Genomic DNA, 22,903 nt, shown 5'->3' on the forward strand with positions numbered 1-22,903 from the left:
CTACAGTTAGTATTGCGAAGTAACTATGTCTATGAACCTTCCTTCCTTTTTTTCGGAATAGCAAGCCGGCTCTTTGCCTGGCTAACCTTTCCTTTCTTTTTTCTTAATAGACATATTCCCCCCGCCCATAGAATGGGCGGGGAATAGACATCTGCTTACTGCATTTTCCCATCATGGGCGTGTACCAACTACCCAGATTGTTCTTATTGTCCCTTACGTACGCAAAGGCGATAGCGCACGATGTACTCCAGACTAAACAAACTATTAACACATCGTCAAACACATAATCGCCCTTAAAGTCCTAATCTGAAACCTGGGGTAAAGCGGGTAACATCTGAAAAAATAACGACCCGAAATCTAATTAACACACGCAAACCATACCGCACTCAACATAACAGGTACCCCCCACACAACTAAACCCTTAACGTCCATCCCCTGATGAGCTACACGAACATCTACCAACTTTCTGAAACTTGAAGCCCACGGGGAAGGACATCCATACTTCCCTAAGCCCCTTCCCAAAATCCCTTTCATTATTACCCCTCTACGCACTCGGTTCATCCAATGGATGCCGATAGAAGCGGTCTTCTTTGTGCCCTCTATTGGTCACCCCTATCTGAGGGATACGGAGCTATCTGCACACCACCCTCATGGCCCTCTATCTGCACTAAATGGAAGCGCGCCAGTGAAAAGCAAAGTGGCGAAGAAGGAGTACGCCGTTATTTCTTCGGCCGGTAAAAAGAGGGGCTGTCATCGGAGATTGTAGCCTGTCACCGCTATAGTATCAGCGTCGACGGATACCCCCAACGGTTGGCGCTTAGGCACCTTTCAGTTTGCCGAAAATGCAATTTCTCTTCAATCTTTCCCTTTCTTCGTGCGTTGAGGGGCGGAGACACGAAGAGTGTTCTTCCTCATGAGGACGAGGTCGCCCCTGCGCCATTATTTTGCCAGTTCGTATCAGAAGAAATCTACGAACTAATGCCTCATACATATTTCGCGCGATGGGACTGACTGACAACAGAAAAAAATGCGAAGAAGATGAACGCGGTATAGACTTGAGATACTGGCCGAAGTAGAAAGGAAATGAGCGGTGCTTCCATTCGATATACTGGCGACATACACCTGAACTAAGTCGAGAGCGTAGTACGTAATAAACACGCCAAATAGGCAGACGCCCCTTAACCATTTCAAACATGCTGTGACCAATACCTCATTCGAATAAATAATCATTTGACCCTCGCTAAAGCATCGAAAATTGGAGTACGGCTTGAGACAAAAGTTTGCGGAACACCATGGTGTCGCATTTCTCCATTGGAGTGACAGCCTAGCAGCAAAGAAGAGTGGACACACATACTGAGAGATGGATAGAACAGCCAGTCACCCGTTTCTTACTCGATTTCTTATTTTTTTTCTAGCAAGAGACCGCTCCGTTGAAGAAATGCGCCAGTGCCGTGTTCCGTGAACTTTTCTCCCAAGCAGTACAATGAGACTGTGAGCGCCAAACTGTTCAGTCAGCCTCATCGTCATTGAGTTAAGCAAGCAGTGGCACCGCAGTCTGCATATAAGCGCGCGATATAGACCTGTTTCTCTGGGCCAGGTGGCGCGAGTGAGCAGCAACGTCAGCGCCCCAAATTGTGCAACACGCGGTCGTTTAGCAGACGACGCGGCACTTTCAAATACAGAGTCTCGAGTTGTTCGCACTATTCAAGAAGCATCGCTTTTTCTGTGGATTTCCTACAGGTTTTGTAGCTTCCTTGGCACCATACCGTTTGAAACACCATGCAAAACACGCTGATGAAACGACCTACTGTTGGGATCTGTGGCCGTTTGGGCCCGAAATGGCGCTGTGCAAACTTCACTGCAACAGCCATTATTATTGTTATAATTAAGCGCGCCCTACGCGCTGATGTGTGTTCTTCATCATACGTCGTCACTCATGAATGTTGGATCCTTGTATTAGCTCATTCGGCCCTTCATCACCCAAACTGTCAAGGATATTTGTTCCTTCATTTTCATTGTATGCATCATTCCAGAGTGTTAGTAAACTGTCTGTGTGTTATCCAAATGCCCTATCCTTGAATCTTTTGAGTTAGGCACAGCCAGGCAGTTAGCCAGGGGCATCGGGTCCGTCGCCGACGCTTAACTACATCTTCAACCCTTTTACCCGGTCTATCTTGCCTCACAGACTGAATGTCTTTAAAACACAGGAGCTTTCTGTTGTTAGTTCGGCGCACGTGCAAAGCGCTATTATCTGTCAATTTTTTTTTAAAACTGATTCTATGTGAGCGTGACTGACTTGTGCACGCGACATTAACTATAACCTCAGTGATGTATCTGTACGTTTTTATTTGTAACCGTGTTTCCGAGCAACTTGTATATTTTAAGTGAATTGTTGAAAGGTTCTTCATATAATGCAATTAGTAGTACTGACGGGACATAGTAGAAGAGAATACCAGATAATAAATTAGCGTAGATAAAGACGACGGGGAGAATCAAGAAACGGAACGATATGTGACCACTTTCATCATGTGGACGAATGTAACCATTCGTTAATTAAACCCTATATTTTCATTTTTTGCAACAGTACTCGACCAAGCTTTCCCAATTACCTTTCCACTTCCTATTTCTCCCGCCAAAAATACACGCGACTTTTCTTCCATCAGCGGAACGGTGCTTGTCTGCATCGAGAGTGCTGTGTTTTTTGCTCTATTTGTAGCGGATTGCGCCCCCTAACGACGAGGAGGAAGACGTTGAAAGCAAGAGAAAAAGAAGGAGGGGCGGCAGAAGTGGACGCCGTGACTCGAAAGACGTCGCTCCAGGTCAACGGTGCCGAAGTCATTTCGTGATCGGCATCTTTGATGCCCCTTTTTTAAAGCATACTGCGAGGGAACAAGGAAAGACGAAAGCAAAAGAATCGTACTCCGATCAATTGAAGCAGGCGGGGGAAACGGAACTGCAGGCCGCGTACTTAAAAGAGGAAGGGAAAAGAAGGAAGAAAGAGTGAGAGCATAAAGAAACGACGAAAAGAAGGGAATAATAATATCTGTTGCAAACCATGGTTGCTCAAATTCCGCCCGTATTTCGAGAGACCAAATATTCCGCTTTTCATGATGCAATAACAAAGGCTAACTGCGCGCAGAACCGAGTTGACAAGATCAATTTTTTTTTTTTTTCAGAACCGCTGAGCCGAGACGCGTGCGCTCCGCGACACCGAAACATTAGAGCTTGCGTCTTCTAGTCAACCTTCGACCAACCTCTACTTCAAAGTGGGTCTAACCTTTCCTCTTTCTTTATCCCTGCGGTTATCACCCCAAAGACAAGCCCATTCGGCAGTTCACAGCTGCGGGAAATGGTCATTTAGTCCCGCCCATCAGCAAGATAGCGCAAACCTCTGGAAGAGGAGGAAAAGGAGAAGCACCTTCCAACCGGGATTTCAAATGGTCGGAAAACCGCTTCCGAAATGACGGTCTAACTCGTATCCCCCATTAGTCTCGCAAAAATTGGAGCCCTCACCAGTTGAGAATGGCTTTTAACAAAGCCCCTGTTATCAAGACTTCCCGGAAGCATTTTAGAGAAGATCGTGCAGCGGATGGTTCGCGCGACACCAAACTGGTTGACGCCAACGCAGGGATAGTATTGAAGATAAAAGCATACACACACACACACAGTGCATAGGCAACAACGCCGTTTTATAGGCCTCTGTAGGAAACACACACAACGGCGTACTACGCATACAGCTGCGTGGGGCATTGCGGCTCTCAAGCACGCCATTTTGTCCCCGCATAGCATTTTGAATTTTTTTTTCTTTTTGTCTTCGTTCGGCTTATTGGTATTAGTGTCGGGTCTCTGGAACCGCGCGTGATCTGTGTTCGAGATTCGAGCCATTTTAAAAATCTTCTTTAAAACGCAGTCACGACCAGTCAATAACAAAAGCGGATAAAAATAAATAGACAAAATGGAAGAACATTGGAGAAATGAAGAATAAAGATGCGGGGTCCGTTTGTCGTGATCCTCCTCAAGTATTGCACCCGGCGGGATGTTCATTTTTCTTTTCTTTTCTCTTCTTTATAACTTGCTTTAGTTTAACAGCGTAAGCTTTACAAAGTTCCCTTTGCTTATGTTGCATTTGGCTGTGCTCTGGATCTTCACATGGGTGGGAGAACGCGTGGGGATGAAATCGTTTTTTTTTCTTCATCATCTTTCTAGTCTGTACCGTCGCAGCCACAAGAAATAAAGCCGAAAAAAAAAAGAAACGAAAAGCTGGGCTAGTTATCAAAACTTTTGTCTAAAGGACACATTTCAATCCTTCCCGTGCGCACAATTGTGGGGTTTGTTGACTATAAAGATAAGAAAGTTACGGGAGAAACCCCAGACTTTATTAGACTTTACAGTAGGTAGATTGGATATACAGCGATGCAGTAGCGGGTTTTGTCTCTGTACACAGGAAGAAGAAGAAGAACGTTGTGTGATGGAGGCAGCAGTTCTTGAAGTTTAGGTTTGAATAATACGGCCAGAAAATCATTACGAGGTCAGAAAAATAGTGACTTCATAAAGCCTTGTGGTTTCATAACATTAGTACTGAAAATTCTGTACGTAGTGGAAAATGTTACGTAAAGGAATACGTCACATATTACAAAACGTTACGTTGTGGAACGCGTGGAGACGAAATCGGTTTTTTCTTCTTTATCTTTCTAGCCGTCGTAGCCAAGAGAAATGAAGCCAAAAAAAGAAGACGAAAGAAAAGGCTGCGCTAGTTTATAAACTTTTGTCTGAAGGACACATTTCAGTACTTCCCGTGCGTACAATTGTGGGGTTTCTTGACCATATAAGGATAAGAAAATTACAGGAGAAACCCTAGACTTCATTCGATTAAACATAGTGGACAATTTCACATAGTTGAGAGTATGACCTAGCGGAATACTTAACGTAGTGAAAAATATTGCGGAGGTGGAATGCTTTACGTAGTGGGAATCACTAACGCAGCGAGAGTATTTTCGAAAGTGGAAACTTTTTACATGTTTGTTTTTACATGAGGGGAGCACCACATTTACTGTAAGCATTCCATACTTTTCTTTCACGAATGAAAAAGTTATTTATTAAAACTGCCAGTAAAAGCGCACGAAGTGTTTCTATTGGACACTTTCAACTGGAACACATCTACAAACTGCAGAACGTCCTAGCTTCTGTCCATCTGGTCTGCAATTACGTAACATGAAGCGACGAGCTGAACAAAGGACGTAGATAGCAGACAACAATGCCTGGCTTCACCGGTTAAAAGGGTACCTTGACACATTAAAGTTTTCCTGTTTATGGGTTAGCGCGGCCGTCGGGTAACTGACAAAATTATCCTTTATACTTTTTATGCTGCAGGTGCGGCCACTTGCCTCACGTGTACGTCCATTGATTTGAAAAAAAAAAACTAGTCATTTATTCATCTTTTTCTGAAATTCAATTTCTCCCTATTATTTTTTTCGCCAACATCGACATCATTCTTCTGCAATTTCATTTTGGAACTGAATTTTAATGCACAATTTGCCATACATGCTTTACGGGATTCAAATGAGATTTTGCGCGAAACATAAAATGTCTCGGATGTAATTAAGACAACAACAACTTTATTTGATGATGATGATGAGGAATAGAAGAGTTTCATCACCAGGTGCGATACCCTACCCCATTGGTGGTGGTGATGTGGGAAATGGAATAATGAGCCGCCTTACAGTGAGGATCGCAGTCCTACGGGGTCCAAAAAGGAGAGAAGAGCATTGACGGCAGAGCGTTGGGAGCTGGATACGGGCGTGGACCAAGTAATTTTGACAAAGAGAGACGGCGAGAGTTCAGTTGAGTGAGAGACCCAGAAAGAGTGGTTCTGGAAGGTTGGTAGTGTGGACAATGAGAAAGGACGAGGAATTACGACAAAACGACCAAGGTGTCATCACTTCTATTTTCTTCGCGTGATGCGTTCTAACTGTAATAACGTATTGACGTGATATTCAGATAATATTCAGAATACTCGGAGGTCGACGACACTAGTCTGTATAACGTGAGCTTTGACTGCTTTTTGCGTGCAATTAAATGAATAGAAGAGTGTGTTTGTTATACCTACATACATACCTAAAGAAAGCAACGAGGCATGGAATGACTATATAAAAACAGCGTTGAATTACGACTCTGTTGTAGCTGATCACTGTCTTCGTGTAGTCCGTCCCTGTTGTGTCTGTGTACATGCCGGTTGAGAGGACGAAAGCCAAGGTAATGCGTTTAGAATTTGCCGACTATGAGACTAAAAAAAAACTTCCAGATAAAACGTAGGCTTCCACTTTCTGTATGGTATATCTAGGGTTCTGCGTTTTCAGCGTTTATTATGAGACAAATAATTCGCCGTACGTTTTTCAGTGTTTTCGTTTTGCCGAGTAATCATCGATGCCTTGCGGCTAATGTTGTGGCTTGTAGTTCGTTTACCCGTTGACAATAAGCGAATTTGAATTGTCCATTTCACCGCGCCGCTGTGTTTACACCTCCTCAAAATCAGGGAAACGTTGCCTTCAAAAACCGTACACAGGCTCGCTCGTGTCTTTTGCACAAAGTCACATCTGCTTTACATGCGCGCAGAATGCATTTTCATTGGCGCGTGGCGCCTTTCTCCCAGAACCGAATAGTGGAATGAAATACAGACGTAAGCGTGTCGTCTTTCTTTCCTGTTTACGCTGAAGAATACGCGGAACCATAAGTACATAATACAGTGTTATTTCCAGCGATTCTACAGGAATGAAGACATGGCCGCTACACCATGCCCCACATCACGCGCTGAGCTTCTCCATCTTCTTGCCTTTCGATATTATTTCTCCTCGAACAATGCGGGAACCACATCTCCATTTTCTTTTTCGTGGAACTGCTTACGATTATTTCGTGTGTATATAGACATTCCCCTGTTTTCCCGCTCCCATTGGAACGAAGGCTAACGGCAGGGAGGCTGAGTTCAGCCACGCCCGTCACGTCTAGCTTTTACGGTTGCTACAATGAAACGACTCGACCGCCCTCATCCCCATATTCTCGGAAAAAAAGAGGCGCAACGCCGAGGTTGTTCAAACACCGGCGCTGCAAAGGCGTGCATACGATTATGTGCCACGTGATGGGGCACGTGATCACGGACGGGTGATGTCTCTTTACGCAGTGGAATATCGAAGGAAGGGTTACGAAGAAGATAGGGAGAGAAAGGCTATAAAAAGGATGACAAAAGGGGTGAACGAGGATTGCGTGATGTCATTATTGACAGAACTCGGAGCTTAAATTTTATCTTTCAACGCGTGCTATGAGAGATATTGTGCTGTTGGTTCTGTGTCGAGTTCCACTGTGTGTGTGTTTTTGAGCGACCGCTTGTTATCCACACGGCATACCCACAAGTATGTACTAAATGCGGGAGAACACGCTTCACAGGGATGTTCCTTAGCCGTCTTCTGTTCGATCCCGACAGTCACCCGAAGATATATTTGCCACACCCGTCGTACACTTCACTACGTGTGGCTATTTTCACAAACACGCACGTTGAATAACATGAAGAACAATTGAACGCATGATTCAGACATGTTTTTTTTTTTTATTAACGTGTTGATGAAATCCAGAGTGGTTCACAGCGGGAAAGAAACACGAGCTTCGCAAACACGAACAAGTTTCTGCTGAGTTTCTGTCTGTCCTGGTTTACACGCAACACACAAAATACGTCGATATTTCAACGCTGACATCCCAGACACGTCGACAAACACGAGAACATGATTCCTACAAGCATCTGCAACGCTTCATCTATTCCCTCAGGAGAGGTTTCGGTGCATACGCAAACTTCCTGACATAAAACCTCGTATGAGAGGCATGCCTTTACATCGCTTGAAGTTCAAGCCACTTTGAATGGCGCGCTTACATATTCAAAAAAGCTCGGAGGATGCATTTTCCTGGGTGCACTTCCAGGTGTTTACCGTTCTCTTAGGATATGCGCTGGCGCCAAAATTAACTGCACAAATAAGAGAGACCGTGTTACCTGTTTGTTTGCAACGTCCTCGGAGTACATTTTCGTGTCCCAGCGCCATCAACAACACGGACGCATTACGGCACCTCTTACCGGGAGCCGAGCGGGGATGAACGGAGTTGGTCGTCCGCGCCCAAACTCAGTTCTCTGTTTTAGAGGCATTAATGTCGTCAAAGAAGTACAGTCGTTAGAGTGCATTTTCTGCGTCAGCTTCGGCGGACAGGTTCCCGCGACAGGTTTTAACGTAATTATCTAAGTACACAAGTAACTTCTCAGGTTACACTTTGCTTGTAACTAACACAATAACAACGTAGATGTTCTGCGTGCCAACTACCGTTACAAGAATGTCACACTGCTAAAAATATGTACAATCTACCATTCGTATGTACACATACCAGGCAAAATTCGAATGCAAAAATTGGTTGTAATTGTGAAAAATTGGTTGGATTCTTGTTCTGCGCAAAATTGCAGCTATATACTGTGCTACTGGAAGCTACTATTTCGAAGATATCGAGTGAAATAAGGAACAATAGTCAAGACAGTGGGTATGACAACTGAGGACACATATCCCTTCGTTTGGTAAGCGAAATAAGATTCGCCCGAGAAAGCCGGAATTATAACGGGAATCTAACGGGAATTATAAAACAGGGAATCTGAAGTGGAACTTGGCGGGGGTGGAGTGACGTTGGATTGACTAGATGTCTGCCTGCCTAGACTGGCGGTACCCTACTCGTGGAGAGGGAATATCGGGATGATTCCTTTTCAGCCGCACTGGTGACGCGGCAGCTGCGTAGAAACAAAGCATGCAATGTCACATTCGTGACTTCGTGCGCACGTGATCGTACGCACGGTCTTCACGTAGGGTTCCATTTAGAGAAGCTACATACATTGAAAATGCAAGATCTATTTTAAAATCTTCTAATGGTAGTGTTCTTGAAAGACGTCGCCTATGACTATGAGCGCCGCCACAATGATCATTCGTAGGTTAGCTTTTCCCCCTCCCCCCCTGAGGGCTCTTTAACGTGCGTAGACATCTCAGGGCACCCTCGACTGGGTTCGATCCTGCAACCTTGGAATCTGTAACTTACCTACCTACCTACCAGCCGAGGCGGTAAAAACTTGTTTCGAGGTTGTTTGTAGCATTCATGGTTATCAAAAACGAACGGAGTTCCACATCTGGGGTTGTCCTGGAATGATTGATGTTGGCTGAGGGGGATTCTAACAGTTTGTTATTTGCCGAGTTACCAGCCTTGATTACGCGTTATGGGATACCAGTAGCTTGGGGGTGGGGTATATGCTTATTCGGAAAAAAGCAAAAGGAATAGAAAAAAGGAAAGGTCAGCCAGACAGAGGACCGACTTGTTATTCCACTGAAAAAAAAAGAAGAAAAATAATGAGAAAGAAATAAAGAGAGCGAGCAAGAAAAGGCGAAAGAGTAACGACAATTTCACGAATGGGGTTCGCTTATTCAGATACTGTTCATAGTTCTCTTTTCGTAAGTACGCTCTCAGGAAGTGGAGTACTACTTTTGTCACTACGGAGGGAGCTGTATGGGGGTATACGTTTATTTCGGAAAGGTCAGCCTGACCGAAGGTCGGCTTGCTATTCCTAAATCAAAATATATATATATAGCCCGAGCCCTGTATAGGGCCGGGTAATGTCGCTAAAGAGAAGGCTGGACATCTGAGATCACTTAAGCGCCGACTGAGAATGTCGCAACTAGCGGTGTATCGTTGAGCAGCTTGGAAGCCAAAATAGTACTTAGTGAGCAAGCAATATGGGTACTCAAGGTACCCCGTGGATGGTGGCTCATCCAATGCCACAGTAAGACTGGCGCGCAGGTAAAAAAAAAAAGAAAAGAAAAGAAAAAGCAAAGGCGTTCGCTAGCCCCACTTGCTTTCTATTACCGACAGTCTTGTTTCAATTTGCCTACGTCTCTCCGTCACCGATATCCACAACAGCTAGAGATGTTCTCACGACATCTACAACAAGCATGCGTAAGTCAGTGGCCACAGAAAAATTAGGAACCCGCGCAAAAGTAAAGAAAAGTCACAGACACCAAAAGTAACTTTAGACAAAAATAAAGACACCCCTGTGTCAACCGAAAGTGTCAAAAGTAAAGACACCCTTCTGGAGTCACTCATTTACCCCACTGAACCAATGTCAACACGGCGGGCAACACAAAGTATAGTCCTAGACTTTATGAAGGAGAGTAACTGCCTAGATGTTCTCTGACAGCAAAGGAGAAATACACAACGCTGTGACCTGCCTGACCAACAACCTGTGACCAACTGTGAACAACAAACCTGTAACCAACTAATGTGACCAACAAATCTGCGAGCTGCTGTAACAAATATGATCAACTGAAAGTTATTAGTTATTAGTTACAGAAAGTTATTACGGTGCACTGACCACCAGATGGCACAGCCACTGAACTTTGCACTGAGCGGATCATTGCTATGTGTCGTGTGTCTTGTTGGTGTGTACCGTCTTTCGTTTTCCCTCCTTTTTCCTCTCCCTCTGTGGCAACTTGCCGCCCGTCTCGGCAGGCAGACCGCCCTCTCTCTCTTATTTTTTTCTTTCTTTCGGTAAACGATACCCCTCCCTCCACACGTAAAAGTCAGTCACCGTCCCCCTAGCTACCATGCAAACAGCCCTGTCCACCACGTGTGTACCAACAAGGTGTAGGAGCGCCCACAGCTATGTATCTTAAACACGATCCACATAATTACTTGACTCACGCGATCTAATTCATTCTGCTTTATTCCTTTCTTTTTTCTTTTTTTTTTTTACGTAAAAGCACGATGACCGATAGCAGTGACAAGGAAAGAGTAGCTCCCCACGGAGGCTGGACAGAAAAAGCTAGTGTTAGGAACAAACGACCAAAATGGCGGTTGGCCGTCCTAAGGATCCAGGCGACGACGAATAGTGTCGTAAGTGTCGGCCCTTTTGTACTTTCCTTTGATTCATGTCGACCATCAGCCGCTGATAGATGGCATCTTCGGACACCGCCGTTGTCTTCATTGTCTCCTCTCCGTGCCGATCCTCCCTCTTTTTCGGCGTTTTCCCTCCCTTTCTAAAGCTTTCATCTGAGTGAGTGAGTGAGTGAGTGAGTGAGTGAGTGAGTGAGTAAGAGAGAGAGAAAGGTGGAAATTTCCAATTCGCTAAACACTGTAACGTTTAAGTAGAGTGCGATCATTTTTTAGGGTGAATGAGTCGACTCGCCCGATGTCTATCTCCCGTATCGATGTTAGACTGCAACGGGCTGTTGGCGATACGCATGTGACTTCACAACTTTACCGCATAGAAAAAGAAGAAAATAGTGGAAAGCAAAAAAAAAAGAAATTAAAAAAATAAACGGTAGTTTTTATGGACATCTCGACCTCTTCTATCTGTCTCTCACGCACGCAGACGTGCGCGCACGGACGGTGAGAGAGAGAGAGAGAGAGACAGACAGACAGACGTAGTAGATGTGGCAATTAAACATAACAGGGCGAACACAACAGAAGCCCCACAACGCCTACGTGCATACTTCAATTGAGCAACGGCAGTTGAAGAAGACTCACTGCTGGTGCTATCTCTTCAACTGCCGTTATATTCAATTGACAGTCAGACAGACAGGGAGACGTAAAATTTACATAGGCATTCCTCACCTTTAACTGCGCGCTCATGGCCGGTAATTTGTTCCATTGTATAAACGTACCACACTTCAAAGCTCTACAAAAGAAAAAGAAAAAAAATTACAACTGGACACCATTGACTTAGAATACTTCTGTTCTAAATCACATGCGCAAAGCATGTCGATTCTCGATTTACTGCGCAACATTATGAAGGTGAAGGACACCTGCTATCCGTTGTACCCGCTGGGAAAGGGGACTTCCGCTCTCCCGCTACCATAGGAAAGGCTCTGGCTGCACTATGTTCATCTCCCGGGTTCGCAACCAATCTAAAGGCCGATTCACCCTGCTGCTTTTAAGGTTGCGCTTGCGCGTTATGTCCGCTGACAGCGAATCACTGCAACGGAACATCCTTCCGGATGGAACGAAAGTACACACGTATGACGTTGTACGCAGCCACAAACGCAGTAACGCGAATTAGCCTTAACTTTCGTTGTACAACGGTACGGGTTGTGAAACTAAACCTTCTTCACGAAAATCACGTTTGGATACGTGCATATTGACGCTGTGGCATGGTGCTGACCAGAAGCGTGTTTCTAACCTTTTAAACCTTAGCACCGAAACAGCCGAATGCCATATAGTAGATAATACACATCAAATACGTTAATAAAAAGACCAGCGTGCTGAAGACTGCGAGGTGGTGGGTTCGAATCGTACCGTCGGCTGTGCTGTCTGAGGTTTTTCCTGGGTTCTCCGAAAGACTTTCCAGACGGATGTCGGCACGGTTCCCCCTGAAGTCGGCCCAGGACGCATACGAACCCGCCTGTCCCCCCCCCCACTCCTTCCTGGTGTCCTCTCTCCATCTGTCGACGTCCGTACGCCGCTCATAGCCACAGTTGCTTCGCGGTGCTAACACGGAATCGAAAAAAAAAGTTAGTAACAAGCGGATATTTTCTCCCCGAATTTATGAGCGATATATCGGCGAAAATCCTGTGCTGCTGTATCGTTCTAGCAGCAGCTTACGCAACACTGAAGGCAGAAACCGTTCGAAAAACAAAACAACAAACGCCATCATAATAGCAAACACGGTTGCTAGAGGAATCCTTCAAGATATCGCGTTCGTCAACGGGCAATATCCACGACGACAGTATTTCCACCTTCAACTCGCGTGTCCATCCTGGAAAACAATTGACGCACAACAGCGGAAGGCCCCCCAAAAAGTCCCGAGAGGCATAAGAATTCTCGCGTCCCCAATACCGCATTCCGCTGCCTCCCTCCTGCTTCCCTTCAACCCGAAATAAAAGTGACACCGAAAGGGTGACACGTCCTGTCTTGGCTGGCTCCAACGACACCGCATTCCACTCGAAAAAAGAACGGGAAACAACAACGGGAAAGAAAAGGTGGAGAATAAATATTCTTACAGCCTACATGCATTGAGACATGGCGATCAATACGGCAATATACACTTTTTTTTCTTTTTTCGTTTCCACTAGTGACCGACGTTGAGGCATTCCGGAAACCGTCCAGTATAGGTAGGAAAGCCGGTAAAAAATGGCGAGACAAAGCGTTACCTCGAAAGAAAGGGGAAAGAATGCGTTTTGGAATTTTTCGAAGGTCTGGAGGAACCATCTGCCCTTCCATTTCCGGATGTCAAGTGGGGCCGTTCGCAAAGGAAATGTTGCTTCTTATGACCTGCCCTTCAGCGAGACCGCGCGGTTTCTCGCGAATCGAAGAAAGCTTGTCAGTGTCATTCGGAGATGTATGGTAAAGTCCCGCTCTATCCGCGGACGTAAGCGGTTATCCGCCGGCTCCTTTCGGATAAGTTGCGGATATCAACATAGCGATCGGAGCTAATCGGATGCGTTTAACCACGCGCATGTATCAAACCGCCCACGAGTTTCTCGGCACTCCGGTCGAATTCGATGCCGCTACCCTTGGAACAACAACAACAACAACTTTATTTAAATGATGATGAATGGGGAGTTTCGTTGGCAACACTGGTACTACCCTTCTAGGCAGCAACAATGAGTGTTGAGAGAGCGAACGACGGGTCACTGCATTTGTAACATTTTGTAATGTCATCTTTTGTAAGCACAGGTAATAAACGATACAACAATAAGGTAAGTGTTGTAAAAAAAAAAAAAAATCACGTCTTAGCAAATCTGCACTTTGGCAGTTGTACCTTAACACATCATCTGTGCATTTTCTCATTTGCCCCCATGGACCATGTAGATCGGATGAAAGTGACTGATACGGTAATGTACCGCTTCACAGTCAGCTTGGCAAAGTTTCTCTTCCGAAAACTGCTGACGTATTAAATAGAAGAGTTTTAAAGATTCGCATTCCCTATGCAGCTAACACCATGATGACGTAAACCAGGCACACGAGTGGGAGCGCAGCGCAGACGATTGTCTCCGAGGTCGTCTGCTAGGCGTCCTAATCGCGATATACTAAGTGAAAAGTCCCCGGTAAATATGCCGGCTTTCGCTTACCAGTGTGAGTTCTGACGTGACCATGTTGCGTGGAATACGGTATTACACTCCTGGCTGTACGAACCCGTCCGTCGCTAACCAGAAACAACATTCCGAAAGCCGATCACAGAGCAGACGCCGTCCCCTAGTGTTCTGGATCGCCCGCCCGCCTGTGGGTCGGTCGGTCTTCAAGGCTATTAAGGTCCCTCAAACCGGTCCATGATTGGTCTCGTCCGGGTGACGTTTCCAGAGAGGGAGTCCAGGAATTGGTGACCTACAAGTTCAGAGGTGGCGCTATGCACAATTCAACATGGTAAGTAGACAGCACGGCATTTAGTGACAAGTGCCTACACCCCTAAGTTCAATTTTGTTTTACGCTGATGATATTTTTCCATAGCGCAGGATCCCGGGGTACGCGGAGTTTGTGTCCTTTTTCGGCAGAATTAGTGCAGTTACAACAACAGCAACAACAACAACTACATGAATGGTGGCGGGATGATATGATTCACCGCAACAATTGCGGTACCGTACCTCAGTGCATGTGGGTTAATATATGAGTGAGATGACGATGAAAAAGATTAGGCGTACACAGTCATGACACACGCAGTTAAGCGCTGAACACCCGCCCATTTTACATTGAAAACACGCTGACGATATGCAACTCCAGCAGAAGTTCGGACCGGAAGCGTAAATTCACGCGACACTGCAACCTCCCTTAAGCCATTTTGAGAGGAAGTTGCAAACCATCCCTGCTCTCAATACGCGTCGTCTGCTCTTGCCATGTGTTGCATCAAACCGCGCAGGAATAACGCCACCAATTCGCGTCGGATTTTCGGATTTGTTATCAGATGATAAATGCGGAGTAAAACGGCACTACAGTTTCAGAAGGTGTTTCCTTCTTTTTTTCTTTTGTTCGGCCTCCAGGGTCACGTTACGAAACATGTCGTCGAAGAATATCGACTTTGTATCTACTTCGTTTTAGGACTGCTTACGTGGCGAATTTCCCCATTCATTTTCATTAATTTATTTGTTTTTGTCGTTGTTTTAGGACTGCGTAGCAGCTGAGGCTACGAGTGTCGCAGAGACGTGGACGGGAGTAGAGCGTACATCATAAACGAGATTGTATCGGAACAGCCATCTCATCGTCGGCTACGCAGGTCCCGCTCTTGCGCCAGCGAAGCTTGACAATGCAAAGCAACGCTGTGACGGTGACTGTGGCGTGTTGAGAGCGGTGAGCGTCGCCAGCGGCGCCGCCTAGCGAGTCCTCGGAGGAATGAGGCACCGTACCTCCTGCGACGGCTTTCGGAATGGTCCTTAGATGGTCTTTGTAATAGATGTAAAATCAGGGATGGTGTATTGCCGAATTGTCTACCGGACTGAGGTGTCCGTCGCCCGGGTCATCAAGTATATAGAGGAGATGATGTCCCTCTACATGAATTCTTATGGGCGAAGATGGAATATCCCCGAGGGCTGGATGTGCTGGGGAGCTTCTCAACCCGCGGATTCACTCCAGGACGATGTAGATACAACTAACTGGTTTGTACCATGGCGCGTGGAAGTAGCTTCTTGTCGCCACAAGATGAAGGCGTAGGGGTTAGTATGCGCCCTTGCCGACTTCAGGGGGACGTGTGATGACATCTATCTTGACAGCCCAGGGGAAAACCCTAGGAACATCTGGTACAGCCGGTGATCGCTTTACGTTCTAGTTAGAACGTGCTCTTTCCTGACGTTTCTCGGCGACACCACTCGCGTCATCGAGTGCGAACGACCAATAAGAGACGTCGCGTTAGTTGCATCATAAGACGACAGGGACGAAATTCTTCTCACAGTTCTCCTTCTCGAAGCAGACGACGGAGCAGACGCACCGACATCCTTCATTCAACATCCAACAACTTCGCCATTAATATAACTCTGCCTTTCTCTGCAATCGAGAAAATAAGTCTATGACGAAGCTGAACTTCCGTCAGAGTTCGAAGCGATGCTCGAAGCAAATCCCAAGAAATACATCACCATCCAGCCTGTTCGTGCTTCGCATAACCTCTCCTACACTCACGGGAGTCGATCACATCTTCGACATTCCGGACGTGCACTTTCTTCTTCTTTCAGCCAAATAGAGACTTGTCCGCTTTTATTTTCTCGCTCGAATTTGCAGCGTATAGAGGACGGTGGGATTTCCGATGACGAATGACTTCTTTTTCGCCGTCTTTTCGATGATTTATTACGGATCGTATTCAAAGCCGGAAGCGAAGTTCACAGGCGGTGATGTTGGAACCGGAACCGGAAATCCTGATCCCTCCCAGATGTAATCTTTGTTTCTAGAGCGGAACTGGTGTTCACGCCTTTTTCGAACGGGGTGCAAGAGGCGGCAGGATGCGCTGCGCGGAAGATTCGATATGCGCTATTTCTCCTACAACGTGAGCAGTATTGTTAGAGACCATTTCATGCTGATTGATTGATTGATTTTAAAAGAAAAAAATGGAGATGGTAGTCTCGAGCCACTCGGGACTGGCTACTCCAGGACGCGTTATTAATAAAAGAAAGGGAAACAACACTAACCTCGACGCTTTGAAACGCTTTGAAAGAATAAATGAAAACATCATCACCGAGCTTGTCACCAAAAGCGAAGTCTCAAGGCACTAAAACCAAAGAGTGTCACAATGTGTCAAACAGGTCCGTCGAGACGAGAAATTGCACAAGGGCGCGCATGGCAGGTATGAGCTGATTTGCTGGCCAGCACCCAGGAACCTTTTCGGTGGACCATTTCATGCTACGCGTTAGTGAGAGGCAGTGTTGTACGTAACGCCGTTACCGTAGTCTATATATATATATATATATATATATATATATATATCTTTTTTTTTTATCGAAGGGTGGATCGCAATATTTTTTAAAATCGGTATGAAAAAAGTATTTCCGTTACAAATAGACGAGTCCAGAAAATCCCGGTGCTCTTTGCGCACGCATTGCATCCTGGGAGCTTACTGAGTGGGGGAACCAAGAATAATCCTTCACATTTCGCTTTCGCTAACCTTAACACGTCGCGGACAATGGACTGGTAGGGGAGAAATCGGAACAGTTTGGAGGCCACCCGTTTCTTTCGTATTAGTAAACTCCCACAGTTCAAAGCGATGCTAAGCACTCTGGGATTTTCTGAACTCGTCTATTCATGGTGACGCGATCTCCGTACCGTTCCCGATACCTTTTATAGTACCCCATTCTTGCCTCACCTGTCATATTTCTTACCTCGATCCATTCACACTGGCCCGCCTAGCGCGGACTGTGACAAGGACAGCTTCCCGAATGTTCACTTTGATTCAACCTTCAGAAAAGTGAACACAGCCGTTCCCTCTAATGCTCGAGCGGAACGTCGATTCAGCAGAGAGTTCTAGTACGTACATCGCACGCAAAGGCGACAGCGTACGTAAAGATAGCCTGAGTGGTTCTGCGCACTGCGCGAAGCTCTCTTTCTGTTATGGCCGTGCGCAGAACCATCAACGCTATCCCTTACGTGCGCAAAGGCGATAGCGTACAATGTACTAAAACTCTCTAGTGTCTGTGCAGACTAGAGATGCAAAATTTCCGGAAATTTGGAATCGCTCGAAAAAAAAAAACGTTTTTCTTTCGTTTTTTTTTCCCGAAAATTGAAAAAAATGGACACAAACGCGGTTACTGCTGAGTCGAAGCATTGCCGGCCAAGCCAGAGCATACAATGAGCTAGAAACTTTAGCAGTGTTCATCTTCTAGGCATAAATGCAGAGCAGAGCATCCCATGCGACTACTCAGCGATAGGTAATTAGAGCATCCCATCCACTCCGACCAGAACTCCGACATTGTGTGAACGCGACGGCGATCGCTTCTAGCAGCCAGACGGAGCTCTAAGTCGGTGATTGTTGGCAGATTAGAGGCACCTAAGGCACTGTTGGCGGGTTGGAACGCATCAAAGGCACGAAAATTTACATTTTTGAATTTTGTCGCTTGGAAATTTTGGGCTATTTTTCCGGAGACAAGGAAAAAACCCGAAAAGAACTGTTTTTTTTTCCCCCAAAATTTCAGTTTTTTTTTTTCGAAGCTTCGCATCTCTAGTGTAGACACGCTTACAGGAGAGCCCACTAGGATGACAGACGAACACTTTGAGCGCCATCTCTTGCTAAAAGCCAACCAAAGTGTCTAAACTGTATGATAATTGTCAAGCTCTTTTGTTGCAAAACTCTCTTCTCCCAATTACTTATTATCCAAATGGAATGTTCACGAAAACGAGATTTCGATGTCGTAGATTTCATGCAACTTTTTCGTATTTTTAGCAAAAGTATCGAATAAAGCATCGCGTTACTTTCTTTTAGTAGCGGTAGCTGTACTTCGTTTCATTAAAAAGGAAGTATCCATATCGGTATTTCGCTACTTTTTACTCAAGCAACGAGTATCGGTATCGCGGCACCATGTTTCGGTAACAGGTACAACACTGCTACGCATCTTATAATGCTGTTACCCTCGAGACATACAATTAACTTGTACGTCAATCACCCCGTTAATTTAACTTACCATAATTTATATTCTGTTTCTATGGAACTTTTTTTTTTTTCGATAGCAGGTGCCCATTTCCTATGGGGGGAGCTGAAGTTATCACGGTGAGCTAGCACGCGACTAGGATTGATGACGTCAACGTGGAGAATGACTTCCAGGAAAGCAGGGAAAACGAACAAAGTCAACCACCTTCCACGACAGCGTTAGAACATTGTCAGCACCGCACGTTTCCTCACAGAGTTCTGATGAAAGCAGATTTAATTAACTCCTTAGGAAGACCAGCGTTGACAACTGCCCCTTGTCGTGAAACACGGGTGCATGACGGAACGGACTGCAACCGCTAGGCGGCTTTTTATCCAGCGCTCAGCAGAAGACAGCTTTCAACGATGATTTGATTTATGATCTACACAACTTTTTAGTGTTGTTCGAACAGCAGAAAGTACATAATTGTAATGTCTGAAGCATGCGATCAATAGCGTACGCTACTTTAAACTCATAATCCACGTAATAGGAACTCAGCTTTAGAAACATTAGGAAGTGACCTTCATGTCACGTGATTTTCAAGCTCGGCATCCCTGTAAAGCAACCATCAGCTGTAGCGGTAGCATTGTTGGTAATCATTTTGTCCGAGATGAAATTTTCTTTGTTTCGTCCAAGAAAGAAGTATTTTTTAAGACATCGGTTTTTGTAATAAAAATGTATGAAAACTAAATTCCTATAAAATGCCACGTAACAATACACTAGCGCTCCTTCTGACGTGGTATTCCTGTTCTGTATTTCACTGGCTTCCATTTCAGGCAGGAGCAAAACAACAACAACAACAAAGAACGAGAAAGAAAGTCGCACAAAGCGTGATTCGTTGGAAACGCCTGGGCCGAGTGTTTCTCAATGCTCTCTACAAGTTTCCAATTGTCACCTTGACCCTTTAACCAATATTTTAAACGTTATTGAAATCGTCTGACCTAATGAACTTTTCGGTCACAATGAGAAACATATACACGACTATGATACGCCACTGCTAACATTCTTGGCGTTTCATTTGGAGAGCGACCCGTACTTAAATAAAAGAAAAAGAAAGGTCGATGTTAGCAGGGACACTCTATATCTTCCAAATCATCAACATCAACAAGGAGATGACAGTCCTTGAGACTGAGGGAAGACGATGCCGAACAAGAAGTATTTTCCGCTGTTTGAACACCCATAAAAATGTCTTCCCACAATCTTAAAGAACGTCAGCTCCAGATTATCAGCTCGCTTGTATCCTACTTTTATGTTCAGCCATCAACAAATTTCAACCGAAACAGTTTCATCCACGCTATCTCTAGTTTCCTCATCATCCGTAGCGCAAGTCACAAAAATCAAGGCTTTGCACTTTTCCTTCGACGATTGATTAAACATTGCGAGATCTCTCGGAGGACCTCGTTATGCTGAAGCCCCCCTCGCAGCGTCTATTAAGGAGCAGAGCACCACCTGCTCTTTAATTTCGCTGCTTTCTTCACAAGAAGAGCTTTCATCCGATAAGCGAGGGAAGTACAAATCCCTACATGTCCTCTTTTTCCTGCCTCGCCTAAATACTCCAACGGGAACAAGGCCTGATTTCCCTGGGGGAGCCTCGTCTTTACTGCGATTTGCTCACATCGATGACGATTGCTATAAATATTTCCGTTTTCTTTTTTGTCGCTCGTTCTGTCTGCAGGATAACGCGTACCTGTTCATTATCATATGCCGTTAGAGAGACTTAAAGTGTACCGGCACCGGTATGTGTCAGCCGCAATACTGTATTATAGTTGGACTACTATTGGTCAGGGCAAAACGATATTCCCAGTTTACGTTGGTTCATTGTTAACGAGACCACCAGCCTGTGCGGGTCAGCTGTCCGTTTTGCTGATCCCGGGAAAGCGAGTTCGAACCCAGCTGAGGACGCCAGAAGCTTGGAGGCACGGTGCAAGTTGCTTTGACACGTCGACAACCTTGAAGTACGTTGGACGTTCACACTCTGCTGGTCAACAAATTGTTTAACTTCATCTCATCCGCAATTTGCGTGTCGGAATATTTGCGTGTCTACCTTTGGACAACTACACGAACCTTGGCTTCCGGCCACTCAAATCTTTGGTCTTCACGCTCCGGTACGCATCCATAAGGACGCCAATGTACTGGAAGTACTTGTGATGTTCATCTGGCAATGAAAAAATGCCTAGGAAGCAAGCGAGCTGGTGAAGATGATGCATAATGTTCAACCCCGAGACTAGGGAACAGAAAGGGACAGACACAACATGAAGCCTCAAAAGTATTTTTGCGACTTCGTGTTGTGCCTGTCCCTTCCTGTTCCCTAGTCTCGGGGTTTTACATTATGCATGTTCATCTGATTGCGGGTGCAGCGTTTTTGTTTTTTGTGATACTGGTCTGTCTGTTGTACCTTCTGGAGTAGGACCCTTATCGGACCCTTATCGACTCTTCAAAAGAAGGGTCGATAGACAGTATAGACCTAGCTCAAGCAGCAGCGTCCGGTCAACAAGACATGACCATCAAACCGCATCAGGCGAACCACATCTGCGCGTACACGGTTAGTGCCGCACTTTCAAGAAGTATAATCAAAAACAAGGTTGGCTAGCATTTCCCTTCCTGGCGTCTTTCTTATACCTATAGCAGGGAATCCATCAGCGCTTGTCGGCGAAGACCTCAAAGGATCATCCTAAGAGCGATTCTTTGGGGAATCCCTGATGGATGACGAAGTGCACCGTCCGGGGCGTTTGCCGTGGACGCGCATAATGCGATTACGGCCAACTCACCATAACGATGACGTGCTGCTTAATGAAGTTAGGATGTGCGTCTGGTGTCTCGGACGACGCGCAAGCCGCGATAGATCCCTTTCTCCGTGGTTGCCTAGTTAGAGCTTATAATGCGATGTGCATATACTTCGGCTACACATAAACAAACGGTACTGACACATCTAGTCTTTTAAGCTGCTACTGGGCTTAAATGCGTCAGTTATAAGGATCAATACCGTTATTCTTGTAGTGGTGACAACACATTTCGCTTACCTCCGGAGAAGTTGCTGCCCCCGCGAGGTCCTACGTTATTAAAGCGATAGCTTTGTGGGACAAACCAACGTGTAGGTCCGTCCATAGCTTTATAGCCAATGACCACGTGACCAAGAACCACCAATGACGATCCTATAAAGCTACCGCATTTCAGTGCATTTGGCGCACGTACCCGAGGATGCAGCCATTTTTGGCAACGCAATATTTTTTTTGTGTGTGTGTGTATTGTTTTCGTACTTTCATTTTTGTGCGCATTGTCATATTTATACCACATGCCCAGGTACTCTTCGTCTAGCTATTATTATTTATTTTTGATAGCACCGTGAACCACTACTTTAACTATATGACGTAGAGACGTTGACAGAAGAATAGACGACAGCAGGAGACAGGGGTATTAGTATATGCGTCCTGGGCCAGCTTCACGAGAGCCGCGCCATAATTTGTCGAGAACCGAAAAGTCACCGGAGTGTATGTACCTCTCTTTTCTCTTATTGCGAAGCATCTAACAAAATATTTTCGAAGCTACGTGTACTTCAAGTTACAAGCAATGAAATAAACGCAATATTCGTTGCGAAAGCCAGTGCACTGTGTCTGGTAAGCTGACTACTGTTTTCAAAATGAACAGTTAGACTTCAACGCAAACGTCTCAGTTACGTCCCTAAAGGTACCGCTGAAGACAGGTCGTTTCCATGGTAGCTTGCGGTCGCCAAGAGCCTGGTTACGATTGGAGGAACAGCCCACAATACTTCGCCTTCTGATCCCGAGATCGCGGGTTCGAACCCGGCCGAGGACGCCAGTAACTTGGTGGCAGGGTACAAGTTGCTTAGACACGCCGTCTTCCGCGAGGGACGTTAAATACGGGGTGCCGTGTGATGAGCTTTCATCGCACGTTAAAGAACCCTCAGGTGGGGGGGGGGGGGGGGGGGAATATGTTTATTGAAAAAAAAAAGGAAAGGTTAGTCAGGCAAAGGCCGACTTGCTATTCCTTTCGTAAAGAGGAACGGAAAAGGAAAGGGGACGAAATAAAGGAAAGAAAACGAAAAAATAGAGAGAAAACGAAAAAAAAAGAAAAAAGAAGAAAAGAAGAAAGGAAGAAACGAAAAGAAAAGGGAAAGAAACGAAAAGGGGAAAGAAAACGAAAAAAGGAAAAAAGGAAAGAAACGAGAAAAAAAAAGAAGAAACGAAAAAAGAAAGAAACGAAAAAAAGGAAAGAAAACTGAATACACACACACA

General features: G+C 45.4%; 1 protein-coding gene across 1 annotated transcript in view; it reads right to left on the reverse strand.

Annotated features, from left to right (window-relative positions):
- LOC135389089 (uncharacterized) overlaps positions 1 to 22,903 on the reverse strand; it is a 250,679-nt gene that overhangs the window by 70,370 nt on the left and 157,406 nt on the right. The window contains exon 5 of the mRNA XM_064619055.1: positions 14,130 to 14,382. The gene's annotated coding sequence lies outside the window, so the exon portion shown is untranslated. The remainder of the gene's footprint in view (positions 1 to 14,129; positions 14,383 to 22,903) is intronic.

Source organism: Ornithodoros turicata, chromosome 3 (assembly GCF_037126465.1).
Source record: "Ornithodoros turicata isolate Travis chromosome 3, ASM3712646v1, whole genome shotgun sequence".
NCBI lineage: Eukaryota > Metazoa > Arthropoda > Arachnida > Ixodida > Argasidae > Ornithodoros > Ornithodoros turicata.